Source organism: Melanotaenia boesemani, chromosome 22, assembly GCF_017639745.1.
Source record: "Melanotaenia boesemani isolate fMelBoe1 chromosome 22, fMelBoe1.pri, whole genome shotgun sequence".
NCBI classification, from domain to species: Eukaryota; Metazoa; Chordata; class Actinopteri; order Atheriniformes; family Melanotaeniidae; genus Melanotaenia; species Melanotaenia boesemani.
This window is the reverse complement of record NC_055703.1, coordinates 20275561-20290789: the sequence shown is the minus strand read 5'-3', so window position 1 is coordinate 20290789 and position 15229 is coordinate 20275561. Positions and strand designations below refer to the sequence as shown.

At 35.6% G+C, this 15229-nt stretch overlaps 1 protein-coding gene across 6 annotated transcripts in view; it reads left to right on the top strand.

Moving 5' to 3' along the window:
* The window catches only part of sipa1l1 (signal-induced proliferation-associated 1 like 1), an 85446-nt gene that overhangs the window by 22855 nt on the left and 47362 nt on the right, over positions 1-15229 (top strand). For all 6 annotated transcript variants that reach the window (XM_041975330.1, XM_041975324.1, XM_041975325.1 and 3 more), the window contains one exon: positions 1499-1555. The gene's annotated coding sequence lies outside the window, so the exon portion shown is untranslated. The remainder of the gene's footprint in view (positions 1-1498; positions 1556-15229) is intronic.

Here is a 15229-nt window from a genome sequence, read left to right as displayed (position 1 = left end):
CTCTTGTTTGGCTTTTACTATCTGCATCATTTCCATTTTAGTTTCAAGCATGCTTTAGGATTTTACTTCAGCATATATCAACAAAAGATAGTAATTATTATGCACGCAGATCTCCTTTGCACCTACTGTAATGGATGCCATTCATTAGACTGTGTCAATTAACGCTTCTGCTTCATTATAAACATGATGGTTTTTAGAGTCTTGTTTGTGTCTCTGATGGTCCTTGAACTGGTGTCATAACAACCATGTTAAGAGACTATTAAATTTAGCACTGCCTTTATGTCAATAAACTTTTAGAGCTCATTATAACCAAGTGAGAGACTTTGCGATGCTTTATATAATAAATTAGTACAGAAAAAACAATGAGTTAAACTGAGTCACCATGGTAACCCACTCTGTAAACACTAAATGCTGGCTTGCAGGTTTTCTCTAAGAAACCCTGAGTTTCTATGACATCTTTTCACGATTGGATCAGCTGGAAAAAATAACCATGTATACACTCATTCAGATAATTTTGTTTGTTGCTGCGCATGCTTGAACCCCGTGGGGGTTACATGAGGAAATTGGCATCATGGAAGACTTGAAAAAATGGCGGCAGCATTAACAGAGTTGGACTGTGGTGGATACAACGTTTTTCTTAGAAACTGAAAGAGTTAAGGATTATTGAGCAGTTCGACGGTCAAAAGGTTCAAAATAATAATAATAAACAAAAAAACACTTTTTCCGAACTAGTAGGCACTGCACATGTCAAAAGCGTTACGGTCATATTTAATCTGTTATGTAAACTCAGCTGACCAGATCACTCTTTTCAGTGTGCATGTAAACACGTCAGCTGGATTCTTCGATCAGGTTGATTTTAATTGGATAGATGAAGTATTTGTCCATGTAAACGTAGATTTTGTTAGACATGGGTTGTCAATCATTTTTAAAGCTCAATAAATATGCAGTGCTCTATTTCAGACCTGAAATTGATGTGCTATAATTTCCTGATGAATATCTCATTGAACAGTAATAATTGGCATGCTTTTTGTCAGCCGTTACCATGGTGAATCCAGGTATCCACCAGTGATGGCCTTTTCATCGTGGATTGTGCGAGTGGAGTTCAGTGAAAAAATTCATTCAGCTGTTCGGGAAGCTGAAGCTCAGTTTGTCAACTCAGAGTAAGAACTCAGAGCTTCGGATTAGACTAGTTCCAGAAAGCTCTGGAACAGGCCCCAGATGTTCTGAGCACACCCATCGCCTATCGGTCACTTTCTTTCTTTTGTTTGTTTTCATTATTTGTACTTTTGAGAGGTTTGTTTTGTACCAGCATGTTAAAGAGTTAGCTCATTTTTCCACACCGATTTAAACTTTGCTAAAAAGATATTCAACAGCATGTGAAACATTTTGATGATGATTTGTTATTTAATGAATGAATTATTTATTTGCATTGTTTTATATTTGGTTAGTTTTACTGTTAATCTTTCTTCATTTGAAAATATAATTCCTTCTGTTTCAGGTTTACCAAATAACTCTCAGACTGTCCTCTGTGGTTCACCTTGTGTGACGAGACTCAGTGAGTATTTAATTTTCTTGACTAGATTTGAAGGTCTGCTGTCAATAAGCTGGCTGTGTTCAGTTGGAGTTGAATTCATTAGAAGTGTAGATACCCACAGTTGTTGTATTTGATGTTTTCTACCAAACCATTTTGAATTATCATGATTAACACTGATTACTTTTTTTTTTATATTGGTTAACTTTCATGTAAAACACAAGTTTAGACAAAACCAAACTACCCATATTAAAGATAATAAACACACTAGACTTAGTTCTAGTCTAGTCTATGGAGTGTGGAAAAACTTGGCTCAACTTGTCCAAAAGCTGCTTGAAGGTGATTTTTTTTCAGTTACATAGGTGATATTACAAGCATCTGCTGTAGATATTTCCCCTCTTTTTTTTCAAATAAAAATAAAATCTGGCTACTGACAAGATCCGCTCATTGAGTCATGCTTCCACTATAAAAACACTTCTAAAGACAAATATGTTCATTGGTCCACAATGAGACAAATGGCTTTTAAATTTAGCAAATTAGTTGAAGCTCCCTTTCTATTTTGCAAGGCCACAACATGCAATCCTGACGTAGATGAAAAGAAACCCAAGGATAAGTGGAAAACATCTGCAGTCATTGTTGCTTTGTGTATCCCACCTTTACAAAAATTCTGTAGCACATCTCAGATTTACAGAAGACCACCATGATATTCAAACGTACTTAGAAATAAAGAGAATAGTCTGGAGACAGATGAGGCAAAACATTATAAATCACAGTGGGAGGAAGCAATATGGCCGTAATTAGGTTGCCTTATGTATGAATATAAATCAATAGGCCTTGTCATACCCTAAAGTATTAGAGACAAGACTCAGTTCCTCAAGATTATAAACTACAGTATACATCTAAAATAAGCAGAGAATAATAAAGCAAAAATGTTTGTTTATAGTGCAACTTAAATGAAGATTAGACCACATAAAGAAACCTCTACATGCTGGCAATTTAAATTTATTTAAAGCATTTTTCTGTTAAAGCAATTTCACCTGATTGGGAAAGCATACATCTAAAACTTTCAACCCCCTTATTTACACTAACAAGACATATTTTTCTGAATTACCTCACTTGTAAAATGCTTGTAGATGTAGTATTCTCATGTCCATGAAGGTTGATGTGAACAAAAGGTTAAAGCTTCTGGAAATATGGATTCACACATTGTGAGCAACGGACAGACAGCAGGTCCAGAAGTTGCTGCTTAGATGGTAAAATGTCATTAAAGAATGGTAAATAGTAATTGGAAAATGGCAAAAATGCAGCGTAATCTGCTGTAAGATAAAACTAGTAAGTAGGCGGCCCTTATCTTTGAGTTGGAAACAGCATGTTTTGTTCCAGTAAATTCTCTGCATTTCACTGAGTATTTCTCTCTCACTTCTTTTTTCTTTTTTTCCACCTCCTCCTCCAGCCAGCAATCCTGCTCTCCTCTCCTCCCACACACAAACACAGATACAGACATTACTATACGAGGGGAGGGGGGGGACAGGACAGGACGGAAGATTGAGAAATGGTTGAAGAGTGAAAAAGAAACACACCAGGGAAGTGGAGATAATAGAAAGTGGGAGAATAGAATATAATGAGATGGAGATGAAACAGAAAGCCTGTAGAAAAATTCAAGTGTATGTTTTATTTTTTTATTAATAGCTACCAGGATCCCAGAGTAATAATAGTGTCATAAATCAAAACATTTCTTCTAATTAAAACCCCTAAATGTCACAAGGGCTATATGAGAGTAAAGATGAAATCTCAATATGTGGTGTATTTTTTAAAGTATTTTATATAAATTTGGGGAAATATGTTTTAAATAAATTTTTAAATTATCATATTGGCAAATTTAATTAATGCTTCTCTTTGGTGTTAAAGTTGAGCAGCACAAATGTGATCTCATTGTTTGATTTTATGGTCTTAGGTGGCCACTAGGTTATTACCTCCAGGCTAACATTTAACCACTAAACCCATCTTACTGCATATTTAGTTGTTAGGATTTTTTGTACTTTTACAGCAATATGAGGAAAAGGTTGACTTTTACTTTTGATTTAAAGTTGCCGTAAAACTAACGTGATACTTTGCTTAAATGGATGTATTTGTTGTGCTCTTGGATTATCTGAGTCAACCATGCACAGCAATGATTGTGTAAGGATGTCTGATTACAGGGTATTACAAATGGTGCTTACATCTGCGTTCAGTCTTCAATATTACACTTCCTCTGAAACAGTTGGCAGAGGGCTATTTGGTTCCGCTTATCTGCATGTTTCCTGTTCAAAGGGAAGCTGGGGACACTGCACTATGCCTTGAAATCCCAGTCTGATCTCATTGGTCAGCTCCTAAGGCCTAATCAGGCATCACACCACACCAGCTCCGTCTGTGTTTTCATTTCAGTTCATAGTCAAGGTGAGGGACTTGGAGGTTAGAGAAAGTATTTAACCTCTGGGAGTTATTTTAAAAAATTCAGACATCCATCCCGATGCAACTCTCAAAATAAATAAATAAAAAAAGCTGCATCTGTTTCTAGAGAAGCGTAAGAGTGAAAATATAATGGCTGATAATTCTTGCCCTAAAACCAGAGCGGCCTTCATAAAACTCTGTGTGTTTGAGCTTCAGCTGGAAGCTGTCCTGGAGAAGATCGGGAGAAAATAAATATTAATCATGATGGACAAAGCTACTAATACAGAGGCTGCTGTGTATAAAAACAAACAAAAAACAGAATAAGAACCCTGGATTTTTCTGGCTGTTTTAGCAGCCAAAAACATGGTATGTAAAATAGCCAAAGAGGAGCTGCCTTTCACAAAATTCAAGCCCACGTAGATAAATATCATGAAAAAGATTAAACGTAAATCCAGAGGAGGGAAATTCACCAGAGGCAGCACAACCTCTTGAGCTATTTCAGAGCTTGAAAAGTTAAGTGTTGTGAAGCTAGAACTTTTATTTTTTAAATGGTTTTTCTACTTAACATTAATTTTTAAAATAAAAACATTTTCCTTAACCTCATTATTGTTCACAATAACTTAGCCTAAATAACCATCAATGTCTATGTGTAATGATCAAAAGATGATCGTTAACATGGATTAAAATTGGGGTGCACCTAAATTTTTTGCAGGTGCGCCCAAATGAAAAAGCTGGATGCATCAGTGCAAGCAATGCTAAAAGTTAGACCTTTCCTTTTGATTTTGTGACTGAATTCAGTTGTATAATCAAAATAATATTATTGCACTTTCCTTTTTAGATAAATAAATTATTGTTCATTCAATGGTAAATGGACTGTACTTGTATAGCGCTTTTCTAGTCAGGTTGACCACTCAAAGCGCTTTTACACTACACTACACACTACATTTTACACTACACTACATGTGTTTTTTACTGTCACTCGCATTCATACCCTGATAGACACAACGGGTGGCAACGTGGGGTTCAGTGTTTTGCCCAAGGACATTTCAGCATGTAGTCAGGGGAAGCCTGGAATCGATTAATCAACTTTCCACATGATTGCTCTTCCTCCTGAGCTACAGCCGCCCTAAATTTTATGCCATCTTATATTGGGGCATCCTCATCACAACCTCTAAAATGCCACTAGAAATACCCATCGAATTACTTTTTATGTAAGTGTTTGGACATACACTTAAGTGTACGTGAGGCATTGTGTAAGCTGCATTGTGTCTGTAACATTGGATTTGATTTAATGGGGATTTAAAATCTTCTAAGGCCCATTAAATCTTCTCCTAATGAAAATGGAGTGTCTTTGAAAAGATTACTCTCTTCCTGACATATGTCTGCCCTCTTTTCCAGATTTTGTTTTTTGTTTTTTTTGTTACCACGATTGTGGTACAGACTTCTGTGTGTTTGTATGCAGCGAGACTAATTTGTAGGCCTATTACAACGTGGATGCAATCCATGAATACATAGATTGATATATCAAAAAGAGAGTGGAAACATAGTTGATTTGATGGACTGAATAGTCACTTTCTGCATCCATCTCTTTTCCACTTTCAGTCTCAGCATCTCATATCCTCCCACATACTCTCACATTGAGAGAGGAATCAATTCTTCTCACTTTCATTATCTCTCCCTCTATCTCTGTCGCTCTCACTGCTTCTTCATTCTGGCCACTCTGTACCTATCGAATGGACTTGCCGTGGGCACAGTTGAGTCCCCTAGCAATCATACCACATGCTCATTAGGTCTACTCTAGTGGTTTGTCTCATCCTGCTTCATCCCTTTCTTGCTGTAATTGGGCAAAAACCTTTGCCTACCTGTCAGTAGCTGTTCAAGTGCAAATGCTGCAATTATTCAGTGTGTATGTAGGTTTTTACAATGGTCTCAGAATAACTTTGGATCATTGCTGTCTGGTGTTACTTCAGTAAATTGGTGTATCATGTTGAATGTACATCTTCCTTTTGACTTTTCGCCTTCATCAGCTTATGGTTAATAATTGTGGTCCAGACAGAAATGCTGCTGTGCAAATGTTTTTAGAGTTGATTTTTTTTTTCTTGTCAGACCTTTTGGTGAGACTATATTCAGTTGTGAGCTTGGCATTGTTTTGTGTTTGCAATAGGAAAACAAAAGAAGTTGTGTTTGTCTGCTAGTTTGTTTTTTAGTAGGAGGTGTAGGTTTATTTAAATAGCATCTTTACAGCAGATGTCACAAATTGCCTCACAGTAAAATGCAGTGTAAATACCTCGTAAACAGGAAAAAAAAGTGTGTTATAAAAGCAGCAAAGTAGTGTTAAGATACCATAACACTTAAGCGGATAATTTTCTATTTGTGGAGGTTTTGTAGAACTTGTTTTTAGGTGGTTTCTCTTTTCATAGAAATTCAAGCTCATCCAGATCTTGATTGTGACTTACCCATTCGTTCCCTGTCGGACATTTCATTTCCTCAGGGGAAGCAGGAAGTGGCCGAGATATGTATCCTGTTAGAATGTGAGACAGATTCTTTGGGAAAAGCACATGCTGGCACAGCCCTGGGTCACAAAGTAACAGGATGGAGCAGAATCCTTTTCTATATTTGGTTCACTTTACAGCCAACTATAATTTCTGTCCCTCATTCCAATGCATAAGCAGCTGCTGTGTACCGTATATTATTTTGTCTCTGTTCTTTATTATAAACAAGAGTCCAGAACACATGAAAAATATGTTGCATCTTACTTGCGTCTTTTATAATGGGCATAGTTTGCTGCTGTTATGCTGCAAAAGACTGATCATGCTCCATTAGTTCCAGAGTGACAAATGATCCCGAACACATGATTTTCTAATGTCTGTGTTGCTCAGTGAGAAATTGTTGCCACTGAGTTACATCAGCCATTGTTGTCTCTCCTTTTTAAAATAAAAAGATTTTAAATCTTGTTTCCGATTTAGCTGTGAATAGCAGCATATTAAATAGAATTTCTAAAAAAACTTGATAAGACAATAATGTTGTAATTAGCATACTGTACGCAGGTGAAATACACCTTTAACTTTCATCAATTTACATCTTAGACCCTGAAAAAGTAGTAGATTAAAGACAGAGGTTAATGGTAACCATGGAGACTTATTGTGAAATATTATGTTCTGTAAGAAATGTTTACCTTATATTTTATCACCAGGAAGTAATTATAAATAAAAGACACACAAATTACTCAATCTAAAATAATGGGAGTTAGTAAGGTTTCCAAAATATTGCCTCCTTGAATATTTTTTTGATTAGGAACCTTTTTGAGAGAATTTTTAAAACAGTTTTTCCCCTGAATTGTGCTTTAAAGTTGTTTGCATGATGTGATGATAAGAAGAATGGTGTAAATGTTGTCATCAGTCCTGTAAAATGAAACCTGTGCGGAAATTCCTCTAAGTGCAGTTTTTAGTTCAAATAGTTTTTCATGTTAAATCTTCAGTATTTTGCCAGGAGATTTTAATAAAACATCATGGTGCCATTAACTAAATGTATTCCTCGTTGTTAAAGTGCTGGTGGTCCCTTTGAAATTGATTTCATAATAAGGAGATATGAGTGCTTAAATAAGATGTAATTTATTGAATGAGTTTAACACCCAAATGCAGAACTCAGAGCTTCAAATTTTTACCCTACAAACCAAATGACTTTGCCCGTTTTCTGTTGGTTAAACGCTGCAAAAATTTCAAAATGGCAATATCTCTTATTGAGGATTTACTCTAACATCAAGAGCTTGGGTGGCAATCCTTAGTTTTTTATCCAAATTTGCTTTCTTTCCTTTGTATACATGTTTGTTGAAACCCCACATTCTTACCCAGACAGCACTCACAGCGAGTACTGAAGAGTGAGCTGTTTCGTTCTCAGCTACTCGCTCTTCTCTTGCTGCAGTGCTGTTCCAGTGAACCGTTGCCCACGCAGAGCTGCACCATTTTGGAAAATCTGCTGTTCTTTTCTCATGGCCGTTACTCCTCGCTTTTTTTTTTTTTACTGTGGTTAAAGGAGTCACCTGTGCTGTGATTCAGTAGAAAGCTGAGCATCCTAATTTACTCTGTGGAGTTTTAATAGGATTCAATATGTACTATGATTTTCCATGAAAAGGAGTCTAGCATTACAGATTTAAAACAACTTAAACAATTGTTGCTGCTGAGAAATGTGTAATTATCGCTACCCTTCTGTTTGTTCCTCAATTTCTATTGAACTGCAGTATTTCCTGATGACTCAGTTGACAATTCAGTGTTCAGTTTTTAACATATACTTGTTGATTTGTACATATTGTGAGATTGTCCTTGTGTTTAGCAAGACAATGTTCCTGACAATTACTGTTTACATTTTAGTTAATTAAAGGTTGACAGTTTGATTTACTCTGCAACTTCAACTGTTTCTTCACGTGGCATTTCTGTCTTTATCTTTCAAATTATTTCATTTTCTAAAACAAGCTGGTCTTTAATCCACTTATCTTCTCATTTCCGTGCATATTTTTTACATCCCTTTTCTCAACATTCTCACTTCTCTCCCTTTCTTTATCTCTTTTCAGTGCATCAACCCCCAGTTAATTACACCACAGTTCTTTTTCTCTATTATTCACCACTCTGCTATTTCTGTCACCCTCACTGCTCTGCCTGCTCTTGCTGCCTTGCCAGCTATTTGCTGGGGTCTTCAGTGGTTGTTGAAATGAGGAGGGGGTGTGCACTGCTGCCCAATTCCAAAACAAATGGTTGTTTAGCGTCATCTGATTGGCATAGATTAGAGGGCTCTCCGTGGTGTTGCGGAGGCGGCGTTTGCAGAAGATGAGCGGCTTCATTACTGCTGTCTGAGCATTTACTTAGATTGTGTCTTACCATTTCAGGGGGCTTAGCTACATTTTAAATGTAATTTAATGAACAAAAACTTTGTCAACTTAACTTAAAACCAAGTTTCATCTGAATAACTGTCTCATTTAGTGTCAGACCACCTTGATAACCGCTAATGCAAAATATAGTGGTTAGTAAAGTGATAGTTTTGTAAGGAAATGGAAAAAGAAGATCACTGCACAACATTTCTTATTATAATTAGAAGAGGTGCACAAATACAATGATCATTAACAGATATAAGTTCTGAAAGGTTTGATTGATTTCTAAAGGCCATAATGATAAGTCAGCCAAATTTTAGATGAGCTACGAGATCCTGCTAAGAACTTTTAGAAGACGCAAAGAACGTCTTTGGATTTTTGTTTTTATTTTAAGCTACAAATGCTTAATTTTCAGGTTAGTTTACAGACTTGATTACACCTGCCTGATAATGTCTGGAAAACAAATATCGAAACAAACAGAAAGATAGATAAAAAAGAAACACTTTTTAAAGACAAATGCAACTCAAAGTACTTTACAGAGCAAATGGCAAATGTAGAAGTACAGGGAGATTATAAAAGATTGGCACATAAACACATTATGTGACTTCAGTCAATAACATGCATTGATTGAATCCACAAAAGTACACTGCCATGATCAAACCAGAGAATGAAATCAGATTCATGTTAAAAAGTAAACCAGCTGTAGCTCAACCTACTTTCCAGGCTAATCAGAGCAGCGAGGTCTCTGGTTATACCTCTCACTGTAGAAGGTTTTTTAAGCTAAAGAAGGATGTCAGCCAACATCTTGATATGAGGCAAGTCCATGGGCCGACATCTGCCTAAATACTCCTTTATTTACCATGATTAGGACAATTTTTCTTGTAGAGGAGTTACAGACTGATGATTATAAACAAGCTATTCATCAGAAAAGCCCTTAATTATATCAAAATAAATGTTTAACTAGTCTTCATAGTACACAGCATGCACTGTGTACTGTACAAATACTCACTATTAACTTTTATTTTGCCTTTTTTTTTTAAGTGTTAGTATATCTTTGCCAGTGCATAGTATCAAATACTGCCAAATCCCTGTGAATCTGCAGAGTCCAACAGTATCTTTCAAACATGCCTGCAGCCTGGTTAGTTTCAATTGCTTATTTTTAGGCATTGGAGGGCGAAATGGTAAATGGACTGGAATCTCAGGTAGGACCTTCATACAATCTGCCTGAATGAATCTGTGTCTTCCCCACTATTTATTTATTGTTTTATGAGGTCCAGGAGTGTCCAGGAAATTCACAGATTCCTTATAGTCATTAAATACACATACTCAAACAAGACTTGAAAATCACCAAGCTTCACTTATTTCAGATTGAATGGATCTTTAAAAAAATTGCAGTGTCTTTTTTCCAAGGATTTGCTTTTTTCCCTAGGAAAAAAAAAAAAACCTCTTACAGAAGGCCATTTCAAATTTAGTGAGGCAGTGGTGCATAACAGATTTATTGGTCAGCAGAACTTCTAGTTGGGGAAAGCAGCAACCCTTCATAGGGGGACTCGGGGGCAGGAGGAAAGCTAAGACATTGTTAAACCAACCACAGGAATTTAAAACCGTGCCATCAGTATGTTTATCTGAACAAAATGGGGTTTTGTTAGAGTCTATATGGCCGAAATGTCACAAAATTGAGCCAAACAAACCCAGAAATTACCGTTCGGGATTGATTTATCTCTGTATGTGTACATCTAGATTTTAATGGGCCTTGGCACTGGTATGTGCTCCAAAGACCCAAGCATTTTTAATATATTTTAAATGTATTTAAATGCATTTTATTACAGCCAAATCCCAAATATACCTGCTCTAATTAACTGACTTTTCTGTTTTTTTTTTTTGTTTTTTTTTTTCAAGGTCTGATAGCTAATTGGATCAGAAATTGTGATTTCACATTTACACGATGCAAACTATGATCTCATTGAAGTTAATTGAAGTTAGCCTTAGCTTGACTTAGCTGTGCATGAAACCACATTAAGTGTTGAACAAATTCGAGATTTTGAGATGTTTGTCACACAAAAGAAAAAGAAGAGGCTCATAACTACCTAGTTAAAAAAATAGTCAGATAAATTAAGAATACATTTAAAAATGGTCATTTTGATTTTTAATATATGTATTTTTTCAACTAACTAACTAACTAACTAACTCTGCAGATAATAAGTGTTAAGCTGTTATCAGTTAACATGTGAATAAACTAGAAAGTGTAAATCGTCTCTCCAAAGGTAAAGTTGTTTGGGATAATCGGTTTTCTGTCAGTATAGCTTTTCTCAAGAATAGTTAATTGAGTATAGCTCCACTTTCATTAGCATGTACATTGCCTGATAGCTGGGACATTACTCTTTAAACTCGCCCCTACAACCTGCTGAGCAGAACTCTAATTAATAAGAATGTTATCATGTCCAGGGTTATGAATGAGTAAATTTATAACCCTGTAACACTCACTGGTTGGATAATAAGCTAATCACATAGTGGCTGCAAAGCTGGATGGCTTGGTAAGTTAATTGGCAAGACTAATGTGTTTTTAATCTTCTTTACATTATACTGTTTTAAATAAAAATCTGCAATCTCATTAAGCTAACATTTTCTTTTACCAAAAAATTCCTCAATGATCCAACTTTCCAGTTCAGTATAAGTTAACTCAATGTATATCCTCACTCTTTCATTATATCGATTAAACTATTTTAATAATGCTAGAGGGACATTATAGTGCTGCACTGTTAATGCTGTTTAATGACAGTAAACTATTTACTCACATATGTAATGAATTGAAATGACTGAATTTCCAGATTTCATTCAGTTTAAAACAACACAAATAAATTTTGGAGCAAGAAATGATGTACTTTCAAATAAGATAAGGAATCTGTTTTTAGAAAGGGAAAGAGGGTTTACTGAATTTAAAAATGCAGCATGTCAGGGCAACTTTAAAAGTATGTGTTTACATATCAAGGGTAAAATTGTGGAAAAGTTGAATAGATAAATTAAAACAGAGTAAAAACATTAACCAGTTTAAAAGAAGGTATAATATGCTCATTGTAAGTCAATATAAACTTGAAGGACAGTAGTTTTCTATTCTTCACCATGAAGAATACCACTTTCATAATAGTCCATGGTCGTATTTCACCTTATTTATTCAAGTTGCAGTAGTCATCCCACCTCAGGCCTCTGCTAATGAGGAGTTACAACACCTGGCTGACCATGTAATTAACAGATAAGCACGTCAAAATGTGCTTAAATTAGAAATACACCATGTTTAAAGTTATTTATGACACTCTTGAGTCTGACTCATTATTAATACAATCCAGTTTTTGTTTAAACATTATGCTTTAACAGTAGTACCATAGTGATATCTTATTTATTTTCATTTCTGATTGCAGATCAACCTGCTCAGCTCCTAGATTAGGATACAGAGATGAATCAGTGAGACAAAGCTGGACTCTCACTTTTGCTTTCACTGCACTGGTTAAAGTTTTCCTGAACAAACTGACATTTTACAGCTTCTGTGAAGATGTTTACATAGTAACTGTTATGTGTACTACTGGAGCAACATCCTCTACCATATATGCAGATCATATACAAATCATTCATTAATGATTCTTATGTTTTTCTCACAAATGTCTGACTTATTTATTTAGATTTAATGATTATATCTTACAAGACTAAAGGTGAATATACAGTATATGAAGGGAAAATAAATGTACTAAGCCTAATAAACATGTTTGACAAGTCTTTAAGGTTATTATGTATTAAAAACTATGTATAAAAGTGCAAAGAACTTAATGGCCCCTCATTAATACCACAGATTTTTCTCAAGTACAGCAATAAAAAGCTCCTCTAAAGCACAGGCAGGCACTCTTTGGCACATTATAATAATGATGCAAGCAGAGAATAAGGTTAAAATAACTAAAGTTCTCCAGCAATTATATGTAGAAACATTTAGATGTTTTCCTATCATTGGCTTGTGCTGGAGTACACCTGATGCCCTACTTGGAAAGGAGGTTGTATACCTTGCCAGCGCAGTTAGAAACCATCTGTCTGTATAGTTAATGAGTAGAGAGCCAGCACCACGTGTACTTCTTATTCAGCGATATTTAATAAAAAAGAGTGAAATGAAAGAGAATGCATTAATTTATACATTGGATTGACAAGCAGAGTTGGATTTTGGCTGGTGAGCAACACATCCAAAACCATAACTGTATGAGCAAAACAAATAGGCAAACACGCATGAATGCAGAGGGAGTTGGAGAGCCTCTCGTATTCATGCTTCAAAACGTTTTCTTCCTTTCATTCTATCACCTTTTCTTTCCCCACAGGAAGATGAATTATCAAAGCTGTTAATGTAAAAGGATATATTAAAGAGTGTTAAAGTGTAGTACTGTTACGTGATAAGTTGGAAGAAAAAAGTCCAGTTCCAATATATTGAAGCAAATGGGCCAACATGACATTTGGAAAACATTCATTATACATTACTGAATATTACAATGAAGATACAATTTGATTTCTAAAGAAATACTTAAGTAATTCTTGTTAAGTTTCGGAGTATTAATAAGGGGTGTATTTCACATCTGCATCTCTACATGCTGCTTAGTTGTAGGGCATGAGTGTGACTGACTTAACTGAAAAATTTTAGCTAAAACATAATTGTTTTGGATCTGGCCTCCTGTTAAACTGGACTTCTGTACATCAGTGTGTGGTGGGGTTCTGTATGTTTTAGATGTTGAACCTCCTCCAAATGAAACGTGTGTGTGAGTGTGATTGCATGATTTTTTTAGGGCACTTTTCAAACACCAGAGAGCTGCTGGTGAGCAACTTTCTGGGCATTTCAACCTCTAACAGAGTTGCTTCAAAGCTTAAAATCTTGGTAGCAAGAACCAAATGCCATTTGGATCCATACCTGATATGTGACATCAACTGAGTGCATATGTACAAAACCTATGAAAACAGCACACCTGGCTAAAGTGTGTAACTGGCAGTTAATTTGCTACCACAATGCAAGTGTTTTCAAGATGTCCAAGCTAAGAAGCTGATCCTAACAGCATTCAATGTTTTCTTCTTTCAGATGTTCTTTTTGTTTAAGAGGTTCAAATAGCCTCAATAATAGGAAAGTTTTTTTTTATAACTTCTCTAGGTAAGATTTCTTTTCATATATCTGTAAATCAGACACATACGCCAGCTCTGGTAAAAATCCAAGAGAGAGATTCTTGATAAATCCCTAACAATAAAACGGATTCAAATGCCAGCCAACTTATAGAAAAAATGAGTTACAAAATGGAAATTAGATTTTTTTTTGTTTGTGACTCAATGCTTCAAAACCATCAGTGGACTTGTGAGACAGTTAAAAGCTATTCTATTCTATTCTATTCTATTCTACAGTCATTTAGCAGACGCTTTTATTCAAAGCGACTTACATTTGAGAGTAAGAACAACACAAAAGCTGCTGCTGAAAGTAGTTTTATGATTTGTAAAAATCCATGTGTAAGATTTGACAAATCAAGGCTGCAGCCTCGACTCCAGGACTGCTCATCTCTGTGGTGCAGAGCAGCGTTTGCCTCTGGCCACTACCAGCTGTTGTTTGCTGTAGTTGATATGAAACCCCACTAGAATGATGCATTAGTTGTGTCATAATTCATAATTCACTGTGTAAAGTACAAGTTTTTTTTTTTTTTTTTTTTTTATCAGTGATCTTTTGATTTTTGATCTGTAAGTGATCTATTTATTTACCAAAAATTAAGTGATAATCATTTTAACTGTTTTACACATGCATGCAGCATTCACATGGTTATACACACAGACAACTTATCACTGAAATTTGTATATTCCTCCCCTGCTCCACCCTATCTGTGGTAGCTGGGGATATGGAAGCAATAGAAAACAAAACTTCAACAATTTTACACTAAAAACAAAAAGTCAACAGCCTTCAGAGAACTCAAAAATCCTTTCTCTCGTCAGTGAGCCAGACAGGAGACCCCACCCCTACGTTAAGCTTTGCAGACAGACAGAGGGAGGGAAAATAAAAACAGAAAACCACATTTATCTTTCTACTCTTACAATTTGGCTTTGAAAAGCTCTGAACTGAAACTACAAACACTTGACTGCCTGCTCGTTGTCAGCTTTTAAAGAGAATGATGTTTGATTTATTATTTTCTTTCTCCTTTTCTTCCCTCTGTGTCTTGTTCTGCTATTTCTTCATCTACACTCAGAGATGAAAAGCAGTTTGTCTTCGTAATGGCTCTGTAGCATTTAAAAGCATCAGGCCTTCTGTTCACAAACAAGGAGTTTAATGTACCTGCATTTTCTTTAATATTTTTACCTCTTGTAATAATGTTGATGCTAAACACTTAGCTATCAGTGTGCTTGTGAGTTACATT